At 43.0% G+C, this 23,195-nt stretch overlaps 1 long non-coding RNA gene across 1 annotated transcript; it reads right to left on the minus strand.

The window, feature by feature from the left end:
- Positions 1-14,705: 14,705 nt before the first annotated feature.
- LOC138288531 (uncharacterized) lies at positions 14,706-21,045 on the minus strand. The gene is made up of 3 exons (XR_011202442.1): positions 20,729-21,045; positions 16,427-16,634; positions 14,706-15,703 (listed from the first exon to the last, which is right to left on the minus strand). It is a non-coding gene; the product is annotated as an uncharacterized lncRNA (long non-coding RNA).
- Between the last annotated feature and the right edge of the window lie 2,150 nt (positions 21,046-23,195).

Here is a 23,195-nt window from a genome sequence, read left to right on the forward strand (position 1 = left end):
CCCACAGGACACCAGGGTTCACCTTCTTTTGAGGGCATGGGGTGGTGGCGGCCCAAAATGGGCAGGCCAATGCCTCAATACCCCAAAAACAAATAGGAAAACTGTTTCTGACCCTCCCCCCCGGGGGCATACAGGGGTTATTACCCCCAATCTACCCTCCAGGGGAAACAGAAAGTCCACAAGACATAAGGGATTTTTTTTTAAAAAAATAAGGGTGGGGGCTGTCCACAATGAGCATGGGCATGGCCATTCCCCACCGACATAAATGGGGATGGACCTCTTTCTACACCCCCCCCCCACACAGAGCAGGTCAGGTAATAGCCCTCATCTGCCCCCTGAGGGGATAGAAAGCCCACTAGGCACCAAGGATTTTTGTTTTGAAATATCAAGGGGTAGGGACTGCCCTGAATGTGCATTGCATTGCCCCTAACCTCCAAAAAATGGGCACAGTCTTTCTGCCCTCCATGTGGGGCAGATGGGGTAATTACCCTGACCTGCCCCCCTCCCCCGGGGGAAGAAGCTCACTAGACAGCAGGGTATATTTTAAAAAGAAATTGGGGTGAGGCTCCTGACTATAGACATGGCCATGTCCCCACCCAGTATAAATGAGACAAAGGCTTTTTACCCCCAGGGGGACAGAAATACCCACACTAAATGCCAGGGGATAAGTTTTTTTAAACAAAAAGGGGTGAGGGATGCCCACCATGGGGGCACAGTCTTTCTGCCCCCAGATGGGCAGCAGGAGGTGATTACCCCTGATCAGGACCTTGGGGAGGCAGACAGCCCATTAGACACCTGGGAACTTAAAAAAAAAAGAAGGGTGGGTGCTGCCCACCACCATGGGCATGGTTATGCCCCCACCCCAATTGAAAGAAGCAACAGTCTTTCTACCCCCCCTTGCAGACTAAAGCAACTCATACCAATGGCAAGCAAGAATAAATGTGAAACTTTTAGATGTTGATTTTACATATGGGCCAGGAGAGCTTAGCTAACTCCCAATATTGTACCATGAATGGCTGCATGTTTTGGGCTTGGGTAGGCTGCCACCTGGAAAAACCTACCAGACCCAGATAGTTTTGAAACCTAGACATCTGGGGAGTGCATGGTGGTGTGTTTTACATGCACCCCACATAATTTTCTTACCATGGTCAATAGGAGTCTCCGAGCAAGGGCTCACATTGTTTGATCTGTTTCTGTTGCATCAGTAGGCCCAACCACACAAGTGGGGCAAAATTTTCATTGGCACAGATGGGGCAATGCTGAGTGGTAGGAATTTTGTGGATTCCTGGGTATTCTGGAATTTTCAATCACCGAAATGTAAGAAAATGCTTAATTTCATGCAAAGTTGGAGGTTTGCAGGGCATTGTGGGTAAAAAGCACCTAATGGGATCCATGCAAGTCACACCATCCTGGATTCTCCTAGGTATCTCGTTTTCAAAAGCATACAGGTTGGTACTGACTAAGCTACGGTCTAAAATTTGGAGCTACACACATCGGAAAAAGAGGGTCCATTTTCAGTGGAAAAATGCTCTGCGTCCATGTTGTATTTTGGGCCATTTCCTCTTGCGGGCACTAGGTCTACCCACTCAAGTGAGGTACCATTTTTATCAGGAGACTTTGGGAAATGCCGGGTGGGAGGACGTTTGTGGCTCCCTAGAGATTCCCGAACTTTCCATCACAGAAACATGAGGAAAATGTGTTTTTTTAGTCAAAGTCCGAGGTAAGGGATTCCAGGTGAAATAATGTGGTGAGAGCCATGCAAGTCAAATCACTCTGGATACCCCTAAGTGTCTAGTTTAAAAAAATGTACAGGTCAGCTTGGTTTCGCTAGGAGCCAGCTGGGCTAGGGTCCAAAATATAGATCTATCCACATCAGAGAAACAGGGTTAGTGTTTGGTGGAAAAATGTGAGGTATTCATGTTGCCTTTTGGGTCATTTACTGTTACAGGCACTAGGTCTCCCCACACAAGTGATGTACAATTTTTATCAGGAGACTAGGGGGAATGCTGGGTGGAAGGAAGTTTGTGGCTTTCTGCAGATTCCAGAACTTCAATCACATAAATGTGAGGAATTGTTTTTTTTAAGTCAAAGTTTGAGGTTTGCAAGGGGTTCTGGGTAAGAAATTAAAGTGAAAGCCACATAAGTCAGCCCACTAGGGATACCATTAGGTGTCTAGCTTTTACAAATGTACGGGTTGGCTTGGTTTCCCTAGGTGCAAGCTGAGATAACGTCCAAAATCTAGAGCTACCCACATCGGAAAAAGAGGGTCAGTTTTTGGTGGAAAAATGTGCTGAGTCCATGTTGCATTATGGCCTGTTTCCTGTTGTGGGCACTAGGTCTACTCACACAAGTATGGTATCATTTTTATCAGGTGACATGGGGCAAAGCCGGTTGGAACTTTCCATACAGAATTGTGAGGAAAATGTGTTTTTTTAGTCAAGGTTGAGGTGTGCAAGGGATCCTGAGTGCAATAATGGGGTGAGAGCCACATACGTCAACCCACCTTGGATACCCTTAGGTGTCTAGTTTTCAAAAATGGTCAGGCTCGCTAGGTCTCCCTAGGTACCAGTTGAGCTAGGGTCCAAAACCTAGAGCTACCCATATTAGAAAAAGGGGGTCAGTTTTCAGTGGAAAAATGCACTGCGTCCTTGTTGCATTTTAAACTGTTACCTATCACAGGCACTAGGTTTACCCACACAACTGAGGTACCATTTTTATTGGAGGATTTATAGGAACATAGAATAGTAGAACATTTGTTATTACCAATTGTATTTCACTGCACTTGTGCCTTTCAAATGTAAGCCAGGTATAAGAAAGAGACATTTAGAAAAATACCCTTCAAAACATATGCTAGTATGGGTACCCACAATTTTCTGAGATGTAGAAATAATCACTGCTCCTAAACTCTACATCTTATGCCCATTTCAGAAATACAAATGTTTCCTTGATACCCATTTTTCACTCTCCCTATTTTGCTATAATTGGTCTATACTCAGTACTCAATGAAAAACCTTTGTATGGTGCAGCTCAGTTGTTTGCTCGGGGTAGCTTGTGTTCTTGGTGAATCTGCAGACCCTGTATATCCCCAGAGCCTGAAGCGTCATGCTGACGTAATGGTATATTGCCTTTGTCAATCAGCCATCGTGACAAAAAGTTACAGAGCAAAATGTTGTGACAAATGCCTATTTTTTCCTACTCATTTCCATATTTTTTTATTTCATCAGTTATTTTCCTTGAGAAAACCTTGGAAGACCTACATATATGACCCCTTGCTGAATTCAAAATTGTGTCTACTTTTGAAAATATATGGATTTTCTGGATCACCCGAAGGTTTCAGACTGGTTTTCACCACAAACTGGAAGTAGGTAGAGAGCACAAAAAAAGAGAAAAATCAGCTATTTCACAGTATAAACCAAAACTGTGTTAAAAGAAATAGGTTTTCTGAATCAAATCTGCCTATTACTGAAAGCTGGGAAGATGATCATCTTAGCACCACAAACCTTTTGTTGATGCCATTTGCAAGGAACAATAAACACTTTCTTCTGCAGCACTTTTTTCCCATTGTTCCCCCCCCCAAAAAAATTAGCTATATGTTGCCTAATTTCTCAGACCCTTCCGGGGAATCAGCAAAACTCTGGGTGCTTTGAAATCTCCAGGACATTGGACAAAAGGACACACATTTGGTGTGGACAGCTTATGTGGACAAATATTTATGGAGGCCTAAGCGTGAACTACCCCAAATAGTAAAAAAAAAGATTTAATACTGAGCTGGGAGGCCTAGCAGCGAAAGGGTTAAATTTGCCCTCTTCTGCTCCACGTTGTATCTGCATGAACCTTGCAATACCCACATACAACTAATCATGATAAATGTCTGCCAAATTTCATGTGGATTCATCCAATGGTAACGCAGTTAATAACATATTGACACTTTTCAGCCCTCTTCTTTGAAAATGTTCCCCCTCTTGACAAATCTGCACAGATGTAAACATATTGAGTAATCCAGACATGCTAAGCAATAAAGGTATAAGCAAATCAAAAAATATATATTTACAACAATTAAGATATCCCTAAAATTAACCTCTTCAAAGCCCAGAGCAGAACACTTTTTAAATAATATTTTTTTAAACTACCAAAAAGATTATACCAAACCAATGCACTTCCTTGAGTAAAGCTCTACTTACATGCCAAGTCTATAAGATTTCAATCCAGTTCTGGTGATCTGCATAAAACTTGCCATATGACCCAGCTATGATAATATATTTGGAATAATTTGTGTATATTTGTAAAATGGTACCAAAGTTATTAAGAACACAAAAATGACTTTTCAAAGGAAACTCTGACCTACAGTAACTTCACAGGTGCTATCCCTAATGATGCCTTCCAAACGTTGACTGTTGATTGGTACTTGGATTTGTCACTTCAGTAGGCCCAGGGCATTAACTTCACCCTCAAAAAGGCAGGTTTGCATTCCATCGCCAGACAATACTCCAAAGGCACTCTTGTAATTAAACTGATGTCCTTTGAGGAAAGGAAGAACAGGAACCATCGGTTTTTGTTCTTCTGTTGATTTTTTGACAAGATACTCAATTTGTGGAGCACATCATTTTGCACCTCAGAAGGGTAAATGTATAAGAAAATGATTTTTGTTCTGTGTCTGTATTCTAGTCAAACATCCTAATATGTCTTCTGACTGTGACTGAAGAGTTTGAAGCTGCTGGAGCCACAGATATGGAGCAAAAAAATGTATCTGACATAAAAATATCTGTTGCTCTAAGATTGATAGTATAGGTGGGAAGTCTGTCACTTGCTGCATTTAGACTACTAACAGATGAAAGTCTTTCAAAAGTGAATGAATTGTATAATTAGTATAGGCACTGGTTTGGATCTTAAAGTTCAATGTGGAATTGACTTGTTTCACTATTGTTTCCAGCTTCTTGTCTACTGTATCTGGCTTCCTCTAAAATAATCACCCCAAGATACAAATCCATTAATTAATGAATCAGCCTTTAACACAGTGGATAAGTCTTCAGAACATTTCTCTAAGGGATGCCTTATAGCAAGGAACTTTTGGAGGACTGATGCTCCACCTCATGCACTCATGTGACAACACTTTACAAGCTGCGGAATGTAGAGGGAGGCTTTAAAGTTTCTTTACATGATATTAGGTAAAAATGTTATCCTCCTCCACATCTATTGACATCCTTGGGACGAATAGCATTCTTAGATGTTTCAGGACCACTGCTAATTCTGTTCTGGAACAAAGTGCCCCCTTATCTTTCTCCTGATTTATCTCCATTTTGGTATTGTAGTCAGTCTAGGTAAGTTATGGGTCTCGAGACGGAGCCACTCACCTGAAAAGCAGGATTTCTGCAGGGGCAATGGTATGCCCCCGACCTCCTGGAACAACTCTCGGCACTTCATGTGCTAAACCTTTGAAAGTACCCGTTGAGGAATCCATCACCCAGGCAGCCCTGTATGTTGTGGCTTGGCTTTATGTAGAGACGGGGTCACTCACCTGAAAAGCAGGATATCTGCAGGGGCGATGGTAGGCCGCCTGGCCTCCTGGAACACCTCTCAGCACTTCCTGGTGGACACAGAAACCCTGGCAGGTGTCCCAAAAGGAAAGAGGGAGTGGAAGAGAAAGAGGCAAAACACAGCCACATCTTGCCGGTCCAGCCAGGCACCCTGTATCTTCATGAGGGCAGGCCGTTGTTGACAGAGTGATAGTAGAGTTAGTGCACTCAACTTCCTTGAAAGTGAATCTCTCTTTCTGATATGGGCACGGGAGCGGTAGAAGGACACCTGGATGCTCCAGCACTTTTCTTGGATAATGATAACTGTTGGCACAATTACTAACACTGCATTACCAAAAACCCAAACTGAGTACCATAACAATAAGTACTGCAACGCTAGGGCGGGCTTCATACAGATTCACTGTTGCACACTACAATTAGAACTGTGGTTACACTTATCATGTACAAGAAAGACAAACAAGGGCATTAATTATATCATGTATAACTTCCCTGCATGCATAGGGTTAAACTAAAAGGAACAAAAACAATCAAAGAAATACAAATGTCCACTCTGGGTTTAAACAGTTAGGGTGGCACAGTTTGGTTTGGTTTCACTGTGTGTGTGAAAAACCCTTCAAAAGCAAATTCCTCAAACCTGAAACACAAGCATGAATGACACAATTTAAATCCAAGAGTTATGCTATTAGAGAAAGAAAAGTCACGTGAATGCTCTTTTAAAATTGCAATATCACTTTTTGTAGTACTTGAGCTCAAGCAGATTTCCTGAAGCACATTTAGGCAAGTAACTACAATAATAATGTAGAATGTTCAGAAATGCATTTGTCTCTTCAAGATAAGCACGCTGCCAAAATACAAGGTCTGAAATACAACAGCTGTTCTAGGAAAGCGTGGCGCTCGAAGAACAAACTCCCTGAAGAGTACTAGTCACTTAGCTGCAGTCTTTTCCGTAGTGCTGGAGGAATGCCTGGTGTCAGCTGGTACAGGAATGAAGAAAAGAATTGGCTCAAAAGTCCTGAATATGAGGATGACAGCAGGGGCTGGACTGCCAAATCAGATGCTGAGTTCAGGTAGCAAAAAAAAGCCAAGCAGGGAGGCATGCTTCACTCTGCTATTTATAGGCCATCAGGAAAGCAGTTGAGTTTCCACATGTGGATGAGTCACCACACCCAATTAGAAGCACATGTCTACTCCACACCCAATTAGAAGCACACGTCTACACCTGCTCACATTAGCAAACAAGCATTGGTAAAACAAACATTGATAAAACCAATTGTGTAACACAGCACATTCGGTTTACTTAGAAACATAAAGGTTTAACCAAGAACAGAGATATGATTTAACCCTAATCCTTGGGGATGCTGCCAGATAATGCAGGAGGCACCTTGGGGATTCCTGACAGTCCTCCCCACCAAGGACCCTCTCAAAGGGCAGAGCTTGGAAGTGTGCAGGAGATGGAATTTGTTAGTAAGACGTGGAGCATGAACTGTGGACGTGTGTTCCCAGGAATTGTCCTCAGGCCCATAGCCTTTCCAAGCCAATAAATAGTGTAGAACACCATGGACGCACCTGGAGTCAAGAATTTTGGCCACTTCAAATTCCCATTGCCCGTGTACTGTTAACGGGGGATGTGGTGGGTCATCGCGGGTATCAGGGGAATAGGAATGGAGTAACGACACATGAAATACGGGGTGTACCTTGAAATCATGTGGCAATGTCAGTTCTACTACCACAGGATTGATAATTTTGGCAATAGTAAAGGGGCCTAGAAATCGGGAGTTTCATTTTCTGGATCCTGCAAGATGGGGATTTTTTGATGAGAGCCACACCGGATCTCCTATCTGATAAGAGGGGGCAGGTCTCCTTCTTTTGTCAGCTTGTTTTTTTACTTGAGCTTGGTAGAGTTTTAAATGGTGTTGTACTTGTTTTTGAATCTCCTGTACCTCTTTATTGTGTTTCTGTACTGATGGGACTCTTGTGGATGTTTGGGACCCAGTTAGAGGTAGCACTCTTCGGTGCAGACTAAACAAACATTAAAATGGGGATACTCCTGTAGCCATGTGGACACTGTTGTTATATACAAATTCAACAACAGGTAAAGCCTTATCCCACTCAGTAGACCATTTGTCAAGGTAACATCTCAGGATTTGCTCCAGCGATTGGTTGGCACAGTCCGTCTGCCCATCCGTTTGTGGATGAAATGCAGAGGACAAGCGGACATCCATACCGACAGAGGAACAGAAGCCACGCCAAATCTGTGATATAAATTGGGGTCACGATCAGAAACAATTGTGGTGGGCAACCCATGAAGCCGTACAATGTATTGGACAAACAAATCAGAGAGCTTGGAAGCTGTAGGGAGGCATTTTAATAGAATAAAATGAGCCATTTTAGTTAGGTAATCTACAACCAACCATATGACAGTGTGTCCATTGGAAGCTAGGAGATCAGAAATAAAATACATACTTATGGTATGCCATGGGGCTACCGGAATTGGCATGTGAAGTAACAATCCTGTGGCGCGAGTATGTGGGGTTTTAGCCCGAACAAAGGTAGAACAAGTCTGGACATAGAATCTTACATCCTGCACAAGTGTGGGCCACCAAAACCATCTGTGACAGAGATCTAACATCTTTTTCTCACCCGGGTGACCTGCGAGGACAGAATGACGTCCCCAATGTAACACTGTATCCCGTAATTCTTTGGAAGGGACGTACAATTGATCAGCATGGTATAGTAAACCCTCTTTTTCATACACATCAGTTGAACAGGGAACCTTGTGTTGGGCTACCCATATTTTCTCAAGGAACTCTTGGGAAGTACACACAGCCACGATTGTTTCTCGGGGTATAATGCTTCTGACCTGTTCTAGCGCAACATCAGAGGAGAAACCCATCCTAGACAACGTGTCTGCCTTTTGTTGTATAGTACCGGGCATATAGGTGATTACGAAGTCAAACTCATTAAAGAATAGAAGCCAGCGTAATTAATGAGGTGTCAAGGCCTTTGTCGCTTGTATAAATTATAAATTACGGTGATCTGTGTAAATAGTTATGGTGTGTCTGGCTCCTACTAGGTGGTGAAGCCATTCCTGGAAGGCAAGCTTGATGACCAGAAGTTCCTGCTCCGCCACCGTGTAATTTTATCTCTGCGGGTAGCAATTTCTTTGAGAAGTAAGCTACTGGATGGAAATGCCCAGATTCAGGATCTCGTTGGGACAAGACACCACCCACTGCCATTTGGGAAGCGTCTGCTTCCACGAAAAATGGCTGAGCTGGGTCGGGATGATGGAGAATGGGTGCTTCAGTGAATGTGTTTTTAAGATGTTGGAAGGCTTTCTCAGCTTCTGCATCCCAGAGGATCTCAACCCCCTTTCATAGGAGACGAGTCATGGGAGATACCACAGAAGAAAAGTAGGGTATAAATCTCCGATAAAAATTTGCAAAGCTCAAAAACTGTTGCATTTCCTTGATGGATCTTGGGGCTACCCAATCCAGGATGGCCTGTACCTTGGACCTATCCAATGGAAATTCCATCGGGAGTGATTACATATCCCAGGAATTCTAAGGTTGTAGCGTGAAAAACAAATTTTTCCAGCTTGGCGAAGAGATGATGCTCACGAAGCCGTTGTAAAACCGCTCTTACATGCCCTATATGTTCCTCAGTGGAAGATGAATAGATCAAAATGTCGTTTATGTGTACCACTGCACAGATATCCAGAAACTCCTGCAGCACGTCATAGATGAAAAATTGAAATGTGGCAGGAGCATTACACAACCCGAAGGGCATCACTGTGTACTCAAAGAGTCTGAATTTAGTTCGGAACACCGTCTTCCACTCATACCCCTTCATCACTCGGATCAAGTGGTAGGCGCCCTGGAGGTCGAGTGTAGTATAAATGGTCGACTGACATACCTGATCTAAAAGTACCAGGATCAACAGAAGTGGATACCGATTTTTTATGGTAACTTTGTTCACTGCGTGATAATGTATACAGGCGCACAACTCGTGATTGTTCTTCGGCACGAAGAACAAAGACGACAATACTGGTGATGTTGAATGACTAATGAAACCCTTAGCCAATAGATCATCCAGGTAGTCTCGCAGGTATCGATTATCAGGCTCAGAAAGAGCATTCACCCTACTACATGGTAGCGTTGCCCCTGGAATCAAGTCTATACAACAATCGTATGACCTATGTGGCAGCAGCTGGGTGGCCTTCTGTTCACTAAAGACATCATGGAAGTCTTTATACGGTGCAGGAATGGCCAGTGTGTCATCCGGCTTGATAGCTGTACTATGTGTGGACTCACAATGCAAGGGTGTCACTAGTAATGGTTTGTCGTGGTAACAGGAGTGCCAGCAATGTTTAGAGTCTAATGTAACTGTCCTTGCTGCCCAGTCAATTTTGGGATTGTGTAACTAAAGCCAGGGTATCCCCAAAATGGCTCCAAATACTGTGGTATCTATTAGGTCAAACTGAATGTGTTCTGTATGGTTGTTTGCACATAGCATGGACAAGGGTGTTTTTTGATAAACGATAAGCCCGGAGGACAATCCACGGCTCTGACAGGTTCAGGGATGTCTTTTCTGATAGTTGTAATATTTAGGGCTTTAGCCAAACCCAAGTCTAAAAAGTTTCCAGTAGCCCCAGAGAATGGGAATGACCTTAAGAACCTGAGGGGACAACACTAACGTCACAATAAGAGTTACATGTCGAGGTACTGGACTGGAGGTATTAGCCAGAAGATGTGAGTCCAAATTGAAAGAAGCGCTTGATAAAATGGTCTCAGAAGTTATCGAGCCTGTTAGTTTTAAGCCTGGTCAGGCAGAGAGAATTCAGGCCCTGTTACCGCTCCAATGGCTTTCTTTGGAGCAGTAGGCTTGTTAGGACATTCCCTAGCAAAATGCCCTGCCTTACCACAGTATAAACACAGTTTAAATTTTTTCTTACGTTCTTTCTCTTCCTTAGTTAGTGGGCCCGCACACTGCCAATTTGCATGGGCTCAGGTATATCATGAGTGGGAATGGTGGACTCTTTTTTCTCAGTTTTGAGCACCACTAACCGTGTGTCACCCTGGAATCTTTCTCCCTTACGTTCACTCAAACGGTGATCCAATCATACACCAGGTCAATGAACTCGGAACTCTCCGTAGGAGGTTCCACAATTTGGGCTAGAACATCCTTGAGATCGTCCCGATGGCCACAATAGAAGAAGTCGTTGGGCCTGAATCGGGTCTAGGAACATGATTAGATGGGTCAAACCGAGGGGCCTGTAGTACTGAAGATCTTTGTTTTAGTTTGAATCCTCCCCAGGGGGTGTCTTGTGGTTTATACCGCTGTAGTTCAGTGTGCAAATCCAGGTTCTCTTGCTTTAAGGAAAGAACTTCCTTCTGTAATCCCACTCGGGCCCTAGTTAAATCTAATAAAACAGGAGCATCCTGCTCAGCTGGTAAAGCCTGTGCTAAACCTTTGAAAGTACCCGTTGAGGAATCCATCACCCAGGCAGCCCTGTATGTTGTGGCTTGGCTTTATGTAGAGACGGGGTCACTCACCTGAAAAGCAGGATATCTGCAGGGGCGATGGTAGGCCGCCTGACCTCCTGGAACACCTCTCAGCACTTCCTGGTGGACACAGAAACCCTGGCAGGTGTCCCAAAAGGAAAAGGGGAGTGGAAGAGAAAGAGACAAAACACTGCCACGTCTTGCCGGTCCAGCCAGGCACCCTGTATCTTCGGGGGCAGGTCGTTGTTGACAGAGTGATAGTAGAGTTAGTGCACTCAACTTCCTTGAAATTGAATCTCTCTTTCTGATATGGGCACAGGAGCGGTAGAAGAACACCAGGATGCTCCAGCACTTTTCGTGGATAATAATAACTGTTGCCACAATTATTAACACTGCATTATCAAAAACCCAAACTGAGTACCATAGCAATAAGTACTGCAACACTAGGGCTAGCTTCACAGAGATTCACTGTTGCACACTACAATTAGCACTGTGGTTGCACTTATCATGTACAAAAAAGACAAACAAGGGAATTAATTATATCATGTATAACTTTCCTGCATGCATAGGGTTAAACTAAAAGGAACAAAAACAATCCAAGAAATACAAATGTCCACTCTGGGTTTAAACAGTTAGGGTGGCACAGTTTGGTTTGGTTTCACTGTGTGTGTGAAATACCCTTCAAAAGCAAATTCCGCAAACCTGAAACACAAGCATGAATGACACAATTTAAATCCAAGAGTTATGCTATTAGAGAAAGAAAAGTCACGTAAATGCTCTTTTAAAATTGCACTGTCACTTTTTGTAGTACTTGAGCTCAAGCAGATTTCCTGAAGCACATTTAGGCAAGCAACGACAATAATAATGTAGAATGTTCAGAAATGCATTTGTCTCTTCAAGAGAAGCACTGTCAAAATACGAGGTCTGAAATACACCAGCTGTTCTAGGAAAGCGCAGCGCTCAAAGAACAAACTCCCTGGAGAATACTAGTCACTTAGCTGCAATCTTTTCCAGAGTGCTGGAGGAATGCCTGGTGTCAGCTGGTGCAGGAACAAAGAAAAGAATTGCCTCAAAAGTCCTGAATACGAGGATGACAGCAGGGGCTGGGCTGCCAAATCAGATGCTGAGATCAGGAAGCAAAACAAAGCCAAGCAGGGAGGCATGCTTCACTCTGCTATTTATAGCCAAGCAGGAAAGCATTTGAGTTTCCACATGTGGATGAGTCACCACACCCAATTAGAAGCACATGTCTACACCTTCTCACATTAGCAAACACGCATTGGTAAAACAAGCATTGATAAAACCAATTGTGTAACACAGCACATTCTGTTTACTTAGAAACATGAAGGTTTAACCAAGAACAGAGATATGATTTAACCCTAATCCTTGGGGATGCTGACAGATAACACAGGAGGCACCTTGGGGATTCCTGACAATGGGGTGGAGGATGTTGGCTACAAAAGCAGCCTCCACAACTTTTCCAATCATTTTCTGAATTGACCCCCAAAGATAGGAATGCTTCAGGGTAATTGCCATACCTTTTTCACAATTGACCAATGAGGATGATTGCTTCTCTGTATAATGGCACTTGTTTGCAACACATTCTTGAGCTGTTCCTTTCAAGCAGATTAACAGTGTGTGTTTCTCTTGCCTGGCAACAGTCCCTTGTTTTAATCTTTTGCCAAGGCTGCCTACTCGCATCACAATACTGCTGTAATATTGGTTTGGGTCAGTCATTTTTAATCTGAATGCATTCAAGAAATCCCTCAAATGGAGGGAAATCCCAATAAAAATTCATGCACCGCAGCAGTCAGAAACCGCCATAGCATGCTCCAAATTACTGCAAGCTTCACCATTTCACTAGGCCTGGGTAGGACTTGCGGAGGTTCACTCCACGGAATTCGGCAGAGTTACCTAAAAACTCTGCAAGATTCCTCGGAGTTCCACGACTGGCAGAATTTTGGTACGTCACAATGCTTGTGCTGTTTTTTAACGCAGGCAGCTTGTCTTGTGCTGTAAAATCAGCACAAATGGAACCATGCGACGTGCCAGAGGGCACTGCTTCTTCCTACCGCTCATGTGGATTTTCAACTTGAGCGGCAGCTTTCTCAGCATGAGTGGCAGCTTTCTCAATGTCAACTGCCCACGTTGAGAAATGCCGCTGGAAGCAGATTCAGCAACCAAAAATCATGTTAGGAGATGCAAAATGTAGCTCGCAAACTTAACATTGGAGAGTCGCACGCAAAAAAAACTCCACCACACGGCAGTTAGCAGAGTTTTGCTGGAACTCCGGTCTCCAAATGAAATGCGGAGTTGCCAAACCTTTTTTGCCAACTCATACATTTAACAGGGAACCACTCAGCCAATAATGATAATTGTTAATTGTATTAAAACTATAATGGACTGCTATAGCAAATTCTGGAATAAAAAATGAAACAATACATTTCAACATAAAAACTTATATAAATATATCTTCTAGCAAGGACTGCAAAGCCTATCTGAAACCATATAAACAATAAAACAGAATTTTAATGTCTGGCTTACCAATATGTCAAAGGAAATGAGGGGTCAAAGGTGGGGGCAATATGTCTATAGGAGGAAAATATTGCTCATAAGGTGTGGACTGGGATGAGGAAGGTGGGTGAGGCGGTAACAGTTCTGTTTCACTGCCAGTTTTTGTGCTCCTTTCCTATATGTAAACAAGGGAAGTGTGCCGCTATCCCTGAAGCCATAAACTTTCAAACTAAGAGGGTCATTCTGACCCTGGCGGGCGGCGGGAGCCGCCCGCCTGGCGGGAACCGCCAAATGGCCGCTCCGCGGTCAGAAGACCGCGGATGCCATTCTGGCTTTCCCGCTGAGCCGGCGGGCGACCGCCAAAAGAGCGCCCGCCGGCCCAGCGGGAAAGGCCCTGCAACAAGGAAGCCGGCTCCGAATGGACCCGGCGGAGTTGCAGGGGTGCGACGGGTGCAGTTGCACCCGTCGCGATTTTCACTGTCTGCTAAGCAGACAGTGAAAATCTTTATGGGGCCCTGTTAGGGGGCCCCTGCACTGCCCATGCCAGTGGCATGGGCAGTGCAGGGGCCCCCAGGGACCCAATGACACCCGTTCCCGCCATCCTGTTCCTGGCGGTAAAAACCGCCAGAAACAGGATGGCGGGAAGGGGGTCAGAATCTCCATGGCGGCGCTGCTTGCAGCGCCGCCATGGAGATTCAGCCCATGCAGGGGAAATCCGGCGGGAAACCGCCGGATCCCCTTTTCTGACCGCGGCTTTACCGCCGCGGTCAGAATGGGCTGGGAAGCGCCGCCAGCCTGTTGGCGGTGCTTCCGTGGTCCCCGGCCCTGGCGGTCTTGAACCGCCAGGGTCGGAATGACCCCCTAAGTCTGCCTTCTCTTATCTAGTCTGGTTCTTCATTGTTGTTTTGGGTTCTAACATGCGGTTGGAGCTTGTTTTGACCTTCCTGGATGGTCTCATTATTGTGGTCATGTGGTTGTCCTAATATTTTACACCCCAAAAGACACCTTAATAACACACCCACATGTGAGTTGATTGGAAATGGTGTTAAACATCAATTTCATGAAGCAATGTCTTCTATGATAGGAAGCAATACAGCAAATCAAAAATACAATCTAGTAAGTACGGACATGCTCAGTAAGTGAGTTTTATAAATTTAGAAAGGTTTATTACACAAATTTATAAGGTACAATACAGAAATTATAAGGTGCAGATGCATAAGTAATTGCCATCAAGGCACTCAGCAAAACGGCAATACAGAATAATAGGCAAATCAAAAATATTTGAAGTCCCACCTGAGCAGTAAAATCAGTAAGAAATCAGACTGCATCCCTAAAAAACATCAGAAAGTCGCCACCGATTTCTGGCTCACCCTCAAATTTGAAGGTTTATATAGGAAATATTCTTGTAGAACAGAATGAAGACTACTGATTCATCATGATGTGAGCAAAAGAATTACAATTTCATCAAATCAGACTAACGAAATAAAAAGTATCATACAACCTTACCACCTAAGCACTATTCCACTACTTAAAATGTAATTCAGCCCCCTCTATGCAAATGTCATCCAAAGATGTCAGTAAAAACTAGTTACAAAACAGCAGTCAACATTGTGAGTGAATTCAGTACTGCAAGCAGGCTGATGAATCTTGAAGGAAAGTTACATTACTGAACCCATGCTAGAAAGTATTTTTTAAGATAAACAACTGTGACTTGCTTGAAGATGTGCAGCAGAAATAATAGACAGTGAATGTGCAAGGTGAGACACCTGTTTTTAACAAGATGGTAGTGGGGCCTACCTGAGGCCTGATAACCACTAACCAAGAAAACACACTTTAACAGGTCAAAGCAAAATAATTTCAAAGTCAATCGCATCAAGTGTACATTTGCAAATTTCAGTGTAGATTGCTATTCAGCATGTTGATAATAGTGCACAATTTTAATAATACATAACATTTTCCTACAAATTTCCCTACTCTGATTATTCTATATTCACTAAAATCCCTAAGTTAACGACAATGTAGTCTGTGTTACTTTCTGCTTCTTGCAATATTATTCTTCCAACATCTTCAATTGATTATGTAATCAGTCCTTGGCATCTTCCAGTTCAGTTTCATCTTTTTTTCCTTTTTAATGATCTATTTTTCTCTTTACACCTACCATTTAAAAAAAGGAATTCAGAAACTTTGAACACAAGGACAGAACAATTGCACAAATGAACACAGTAATTACAGGAGTTAGCATAGTTCTTAACAACCCCTCACCCAAACTATCAATCCACTCACCAAATTTACTAAAACTCTTTCCAGTCTCACTAACTCAGAATCCTACTGTTTCCAACAAGCCATCCTCTTCAAACGCTGTGACATCACAAGAAATATTAATAATGTGGTAGACATATGCATTAATAACCCTACTGTTACCTGGGATGAAAGTGCAACTCTGAAATTCAGGACTCTGTAAACATCGTTCTTTCGAGAGAAGGATCTTTAGCACTAGGTAGTTTTGTGTAATCATGTGTATCGGGACTAACTCAGTGTTCATTTGTGTTAGTGAACCAGCAATATTAGAAGCAAGCCAATCTAGAAGCATAAAAAATCTTCTAATTTTCACATCATTCATAGCCACTCTAGTAGATGGAATCAAAGCTCCTAATATATCTAGCATAATCTGTCCAAAGCCTTGTTTCACTCTCTTAAGGCCAACAGTATCACTCATTTAAAGTCCATAACAAATTCCATGGAAAACTAAAGCAAGATAGCAATTACATGGTAGGTTGAAAGAGGCAGTCTTACTACATGAATAATAAATTCCTCTAAGTATTGGTTATTCACAAACCAGGAAATAACCACTAATGAAATAACTTCTTTCACACTCACTCTGTCTTGAAGCTGATTCCTGAAAGAGAGTCTTTTGATGTGGCTCGGTGCAGTGCCACCGGTTTTCACCATCTTAGTCTGCCAGAGGTAAGGGTGACCCCTTCCAATAGCCATGTTGCTGCCAACACTAGGTGGTGCCTAAGCAGAAAGTGCCTCCCAGTACAAGGCCACAACTGGAGGAACAAAAACCCCAGAGAGGACACCTCACCTGAAGAAGAAGGGAGAAAGTACATACCAAGCGGTTTTTGATCCCCATCATGTCAACATATTGCTCCAATGCAATTGCAAAGATGTTTTTCATAAAATTACTAACTAAACACTTCCCATGTGTCAGTGTGTTATGTTCAATTTAATTGTGTACTATGGTTAATTCAACCAGTGAGAAGACATATTTGAATAGAGAAATTAGGCACAACAGGCCATTTAGGACTATTAGTTTTACTGTTAGTGAAATCATGCTACCATTTCACAGCATCTGTTGTATGCCATTTCGATTTAGATCAAAAACAAAGATTAAAAGAATTCAGGACTTAAAACTTAGTGTTCAAAATTTTTTCATAACAATAATAAATCTTCTTTTCCTCTTTTTTTAAAATAATAATCAAATGTCAAAAATCAAACTTAAGAGTTATCAGGATTAGCAAATAAATCAAGGTGATTCTCGTTCACAGATGAATTGGCAACAGTTGGCGAAACTGTAGTCTTCTACATCATATCATTCATCTTCTTCAGACACTGATTCAAGATATGCCCATTCAGGTAAAGCATACATTCTGTTTGGGATTCTCTTTCTTTTTGGTCTCTTGATTACAGGTGATTCACTATCACTGTTCTCTGAATCAACTTCAATTATTTATTGCTCTGTGCTCTCATTTTCTCAGTATCTTTCTTTGCAAGTTCTCTTCACTGTTCAAGGCCACTCATCTCTTCTTGTGTCTTCACTTGTGACTGCTGCTGAGACTTCACTCATAGCAGATCTTGTGCTTTGACCAGCATCAGCAACTCAGTGTACTGTGAATTCCTTTCTTCCCCTAGGGATTCTTGAAACTTATATTTTTAGCTGGAGCTGTTCATGAGCTGGGTCAGATACTGTTTCTTGCTGCTGTTTGTAACTTTGCAACAGTTCTTCACCCTGATTCTCAAACTGAAACTGGCTATTGGTACCTCCACCAGGTGTCCACTTGTACGCTTATCAGCTACTTTGTCCACTTCACCAGTTTTAGGATTCACTTCTCTATCTTCTTCTCTGACTACTCCCTCCACCCCTTGAACTACACAGTGAAGTTGAGCTTGACTTTGTGAATCAATGGTTGTTGTCAACACCTCTTCATCTGCTGTCTTCACTTTTTTCATGGGAGCTGTGTGGATCCACTTTGGGATTCCCACACATTTTACAGCAGTGTTAGCCACAAGCATGACTTAATGTGGCCCTTTCCACCGCGGCTTGAGGCAGTTTTTTCAGACAGACTTCTTAAACCAAGTCCCAGTCTCCTGGTTGCAAAGCATGGCACTGAGTTTTTTTATTGATGCTGTTGCCAAATTCACCCGATCTCTTAATAACCTATGGGAATTATAATATGGCGGACAGGATATCCGTCACATTTGTGATGGAGTAACTTGTCCGCCAAACCCTAAATCAGGCCCCAAGTCTTTAATGTGAGCTTGCAAAGTCAGTAAACCCATTTCATTTATCTCAGCTTCCCTTAAGTCCATTTGAAAATGTTTCTGTAAAATGTTCCTGCTTATATCGACCTCATGTTCTCTTGATAGTTCCTTAACTTTATTATGTGCTTCATTCACATCACTTGCTGCTTCTATGATCGGTTATCTCATTTAATTTGCATTGTACGTGATTATTCTGCCTAAATTGTGCATTCCCTGTAAGATTTCTCCAGATTCAATCTTTAGAGGCCCAATATTAATCTCTCTCTATTTAGTAAGAGCAATGGGTTCAGAAGAGGTTGGAGCAGTAGGGATTACCGTAGTAACAATAGCAAGCAAAAAGTAGATACTGCACTAGAGACAATAGCAATATCTCTACTAGTACTATGATAGCTTTGCCTGGTTGTCAATGTACTGCCAGGTAGAGCACTTTCCCCCAATGATGTGCTTGTGTTCGTCACTGCAAGCAATGTAAGTATCTGTACATTTATACTCGATTTGGCCAATGAAACTGTGTTAGGTACAATTATAGAAGCCACTTGCGATTGTGTGAACGGAGGAGGTGTAAAATTTAAAAGGTAATTTAAAAAGTTATCTTTGTCTTTTAAATCGTGTTCTTTGTTTTGTTTCTTTCTGCCAACCTCATCCGTTTTCTTTTTATCTGTTGTGTCATTAAATATCACAGGAAAAAACTCATTCTTTTTGCCATATTCTCTCTCCAAACTGTATCCTGATTATCCCACTTCTTTTCTAACTACTGCATCAGTAAACCATTATACTGTTTCTTCATTGTATTTATCTTTTTTTTGTAGCCATCCAATTCAATTTTCAATGCTTCAAATTGAGTAGGTCTAGGTAGTCGCTTCCTCTCATTCACTGTCTGCCCCAGGAAATCTAACATTCTAATAATAAAGGTACCCATTAAACGAAACTGCAATTCATTGTCAATAGAGGTATATTTATGCCAATCTTGAATCCATGTATATGTATTGAGCCCAAAATCCATCAACATTTCAGATGCTGACAAGCAGTCAAGAAGAATCGCCTGTCCCTCTGTTGAAGGTATGCTAAGAGCTTTAGGCTTTATTAACAGAGCACTCATTATTTTCACTCACAATAATCTAAAATATGTACAAAGGAAGTAAAAGAACAACAACCATTCCCTTTGCAGCTATTCCAAAAGTCAAACAATGACAGCATGACTTTGACAACAACCAAACAATGGCAGAGTGGCTCTGTGGTGATGTCTTAACAATCCCAGCATGACTCCTCAGCTAACTGACCAATAACAGTTCCAGATTTTGAAGGGTAAAAAATGTTATAGATTAAACCCAGATCTCTGGGACTGGGGGTGAATGTTTGCATTGTTCAGCATTCCGTCCATCATTTGTTCTTTTTGCTTTTATTGCTCTAAGTAGGAAGGGTATGCCCAGACGTAGTTCCCATGCTCACTGCGCCACTGGATTCAATGCTAGCCTGGCTGATGAGGGGCGATATCCCGAAACCGGTCCAGGTTGCTTGTTTCCGGTCCAGAGAGGACTTGGCCTGGCAGTTCGGGCTGGACTGTTCTCATGGGGACCAGGGACAAGACTGATTTGCATATGGCAGGGTCCGCACTGGGGTGGCATGGTGGGCAAAAAAATGAAGAATTAAACCCAGATCTCTGTGACTGGAGTGAATGTTTGCATTGTTCAACATTTCATCCATCATCATTTTTGCTTTTGAAGTACCACCAACACCACTGCCAAGGGTCCAGGACCTGGTGGGTACTGTAGTTTCTTAGAACTGTACATATTAGGACCCCGTACCCCATACCTAAAGGCAGACTTATGCAGGAAATTACTTACTCAATCTTAATCTATATGGGAGGTATTAGAGTGCGGTCCTAACAGATATTGGTGTATCATGGGTTAGTTATACAAGTTGAATGCTGAAAAGTAAAGCTGTTATTTCTGAGCTCCATTTGTGATGTGTTTTTATGCATGCTACTGTGCTGGTGAGGCATGACGGGCACCACTTGGGGGGTAAAGACTCACTTCAGCAGAGACCAGTAACAGGGTTCAAGGCCTAAGGAGCTTGTTATGTCCCTGTATCTCACACAGGCGACCAGGCAACTAGCCCTTAGAGTCACTTCTAGTGTTCCTGGATTCAAGGCGATGGTACAGTTCTTCTTCAAGGAGCAAAGCAGTCCTTCCAGCAGCTGGGCAGTCCGCTAGTAGCAGAAGGAAAGTCCTCAGGTAGCAGGTCAGTCCTTCTGAAGCCTTCCACAGGTCCAGGGGTGAACTGGTGAGCTGTTTTAAGGCTCCAATATGTATATTAGGTGCTAGCTTTTGGTGTTGGGGGCACAACCTGCCCTACCCCCACATCTAGTTCTGGGAAGTTTTTCCCATACCTTTTCAAGGTTCCAAGACGTCTGTGGTGACAAAACACTAGTTACAGGTTCCATTGTGTGTACTGAAGGCAAGCCCTTTGACGTGTAAGTGAGGACGGAAGAGAGGGAGGGAAAGAGAGAGAGAAAGCAATAGAGAGAGAGATGGATTGGTTTCTAAAGGAGAATCTGGGAGCTGCTCTGTAAATGTCTCTTACAGTCACAAACCTACGCCGTGTGGACGTAATGCTCATTTTTCTAGAAATACTCACGTGCCCAAAGTCGAGATGTTTTTCACTGTGGTGAGTGCTTTTAGGAGCTCCTGCTCTTGTTTGCTGACTGGAATCTCGCTTGGGTCGTAGCTGTTCTTCTGCCGGCAGAAACCTGCTTTCCTGGCTTTGTGAGTCATGAGTGAACAGCATCTAATACTTCAAGCGCGCGCCTCCGGCAAAACTAATCATCGCGGGTCTCTTCCATCTTTGTCACTCTGCCTGTGCAGTGCATGAGGTGCGCTGCATATCTTCACTGCCAGACACGGGTGAGTTGCGTTTCTGTCTTCATCGTTTATAAGCACCAGTTTCCATTCTCAGTTCCAGCCCCGAAACCCCGATCTCTAAATCTCTCCCTCACCCGACCTCATGCAGCCCTTGTGACTAGCCTGCAACGCCTTGTCGCTTCGACTTACAATAAATTTCATTACAAGGTAACATTTCTCGCGTTTTTAACTTCCAGAAACAAAATCATGGACTAGTTTGTTTCATCTGACAGTATATCGATTGACAAAGCGAGCACCAGTAAGTTGAAATCGAAACGCACTCTCAGAACCACGATTTAAAAACACAGAGGTCTTCAAGGACAGAGGGTCAAAAGACTCTGGAGCAGAGCACAGCTTATCTACATGTGACATTACATCTCAAAGCAGTTCTGCATCACCCTGCGTGCTAGGATTTTTCAACCCTTACTGGAATGAAAATTACAATACAAGTTTCAACATGCTGCTGGCCTGGATGTAAGGAGTGTCAGATTCTAATGCGACATCTGACATAGTAACATGGCTAGTCGTGCATGCAGCTTGGGGGCTTCTGTACTCCTAAGAAGTATGCTGCCCGTGCCTGGGCTACAGCAAACTTTGTATGTAGCAGTCGTGTGTCACCTGTACTGTACGGCCCTCACTTTCCATTCCCGGAGCATTCACAGAGAAGTAAAAGAGCGGGCTGACACCTACCTTTATTCTCTTAAGACTTTTATTACATGCTTTGGCATGCTATGGTGCGTGTACAATTGCGACTTCACCGCACAGGTGTGTTTGCTGTTAAAAATTGGTTTTTACTGAAGCACATTATGCCAGAGTCCATTCATTTATGCCACAGCATGTGTTCATCAGTGCAACAATTCAGTGAATCATTTCCTTTGATTTAAATTCCATGTCATTTGATGCGTTCCCTGACAGGCCAGAGGGCAGGTGATATACTGTTCATCTCAGGTGATTCAAAGGCCAATTTCACTTTTACCAGCGAAAATACTACCTCTTTTTGTTTACAGAATTCTAATAAATATATATTCTCTCTGGGGGAGGCGAAGGAGGAAATCCCTTGGAATGTGGAGTTTCCCTTGCTACAGCGTAATTATCGTGCGAGCTCTGGTGGTGGTAGCCTGTGCTTTGGTATTATAAGTTGTGGTATCTCAACATTTTATCGTTTAAAAAATAGCTCTTTGTGCTCCCCTTAATGTCTGCTCCCCGACACCCATCTCGTCTATGTGCTCTCCTCATTTTTTGTATGAAATCGTTTCTAAAATGGCTTTCACTTGCACGTGTCGAACACCAAGGAGCAAGGAACAATTACAAACTCATCAACAAAATCGTGGAATACAAATGTATTATGGAACTGTGCGAGGTTATGCAAACACCAAAGACTCTAACCCAGTCAAAAGAGACCCCGGGCACCTCAACAACCGCGTGATCCTGTTACGATGACAAAGTAAATGAGGGGGTGCAATTTATCAAGAAGCAGTGAAGCACAGAAACGGAGATGGGCCGTCGTCTCTCTTCAGGGCGTTAGTCCACGCTGACTAGAGAACAGACATGGGTGATAAGCCATAAGTGGAAAGAAGGAAAGAGAGAAAATATGGGAAGGATTATTCCTGGTGTGATTCGGTTCTCTCAAGGTAGGTTCTCCTTGTGGGTTCCCCCAGGACGTGTCCCAAGCCCCAGGGTAACGAATTCAGGACAAAGCATCCCTTAAAGAAAAGACAAAACTCAATGGTGGTGAACATATACTTCATTCATACATATATCCAGTAGTTAGACACAGCATGACTTATTCCAGAAGAGATATCAGTAGACCATGCTCCCCTATATCACAAAATGCATCACATCCCATATAGAACATTCAATAATCCACAGAAGACGCAAATACACCACCAGACTCATATCAATCCATAGGAGTAGACCCACACATTGTTCCTAGTAACAGCAAAGATAACATTGCAATCAGGACGTTAAACCACAGCCATGAGACTCAACGAGGGCAATAAGGAGGGAGGAAAAAACACAGTCTTGCATCCTTAGACATAAACAAAAAACAGGTAGGGGCTCCGTACAGGGCTTACACAGGGGGTATGACTCGCTGCTGATAGTCCTGAGGGAGTGAGGAACAATCCCAATCAAGACAGACTATGGCACAGTGCACGGGCCTGGGAGGATTAAGGGAAGAATAAACAGAATAAATGGAAGCGTTA

Source organism: Pleurodeles waltl, chromosome 4_1, assembly GCF_031143425.1.
Source record: "Pleurodeles waltl isolate 20211129_DDA chromosome 4_1, aPleWal1.hap1.20221129, whole genome shotgun sequence".
Taxonomy (NCBI): Eukaryota; Metazoa; Chordata; class Amphibia; order Caudata; family Salamandridae; genus Pleurodeles; species Pleurodeles waltl.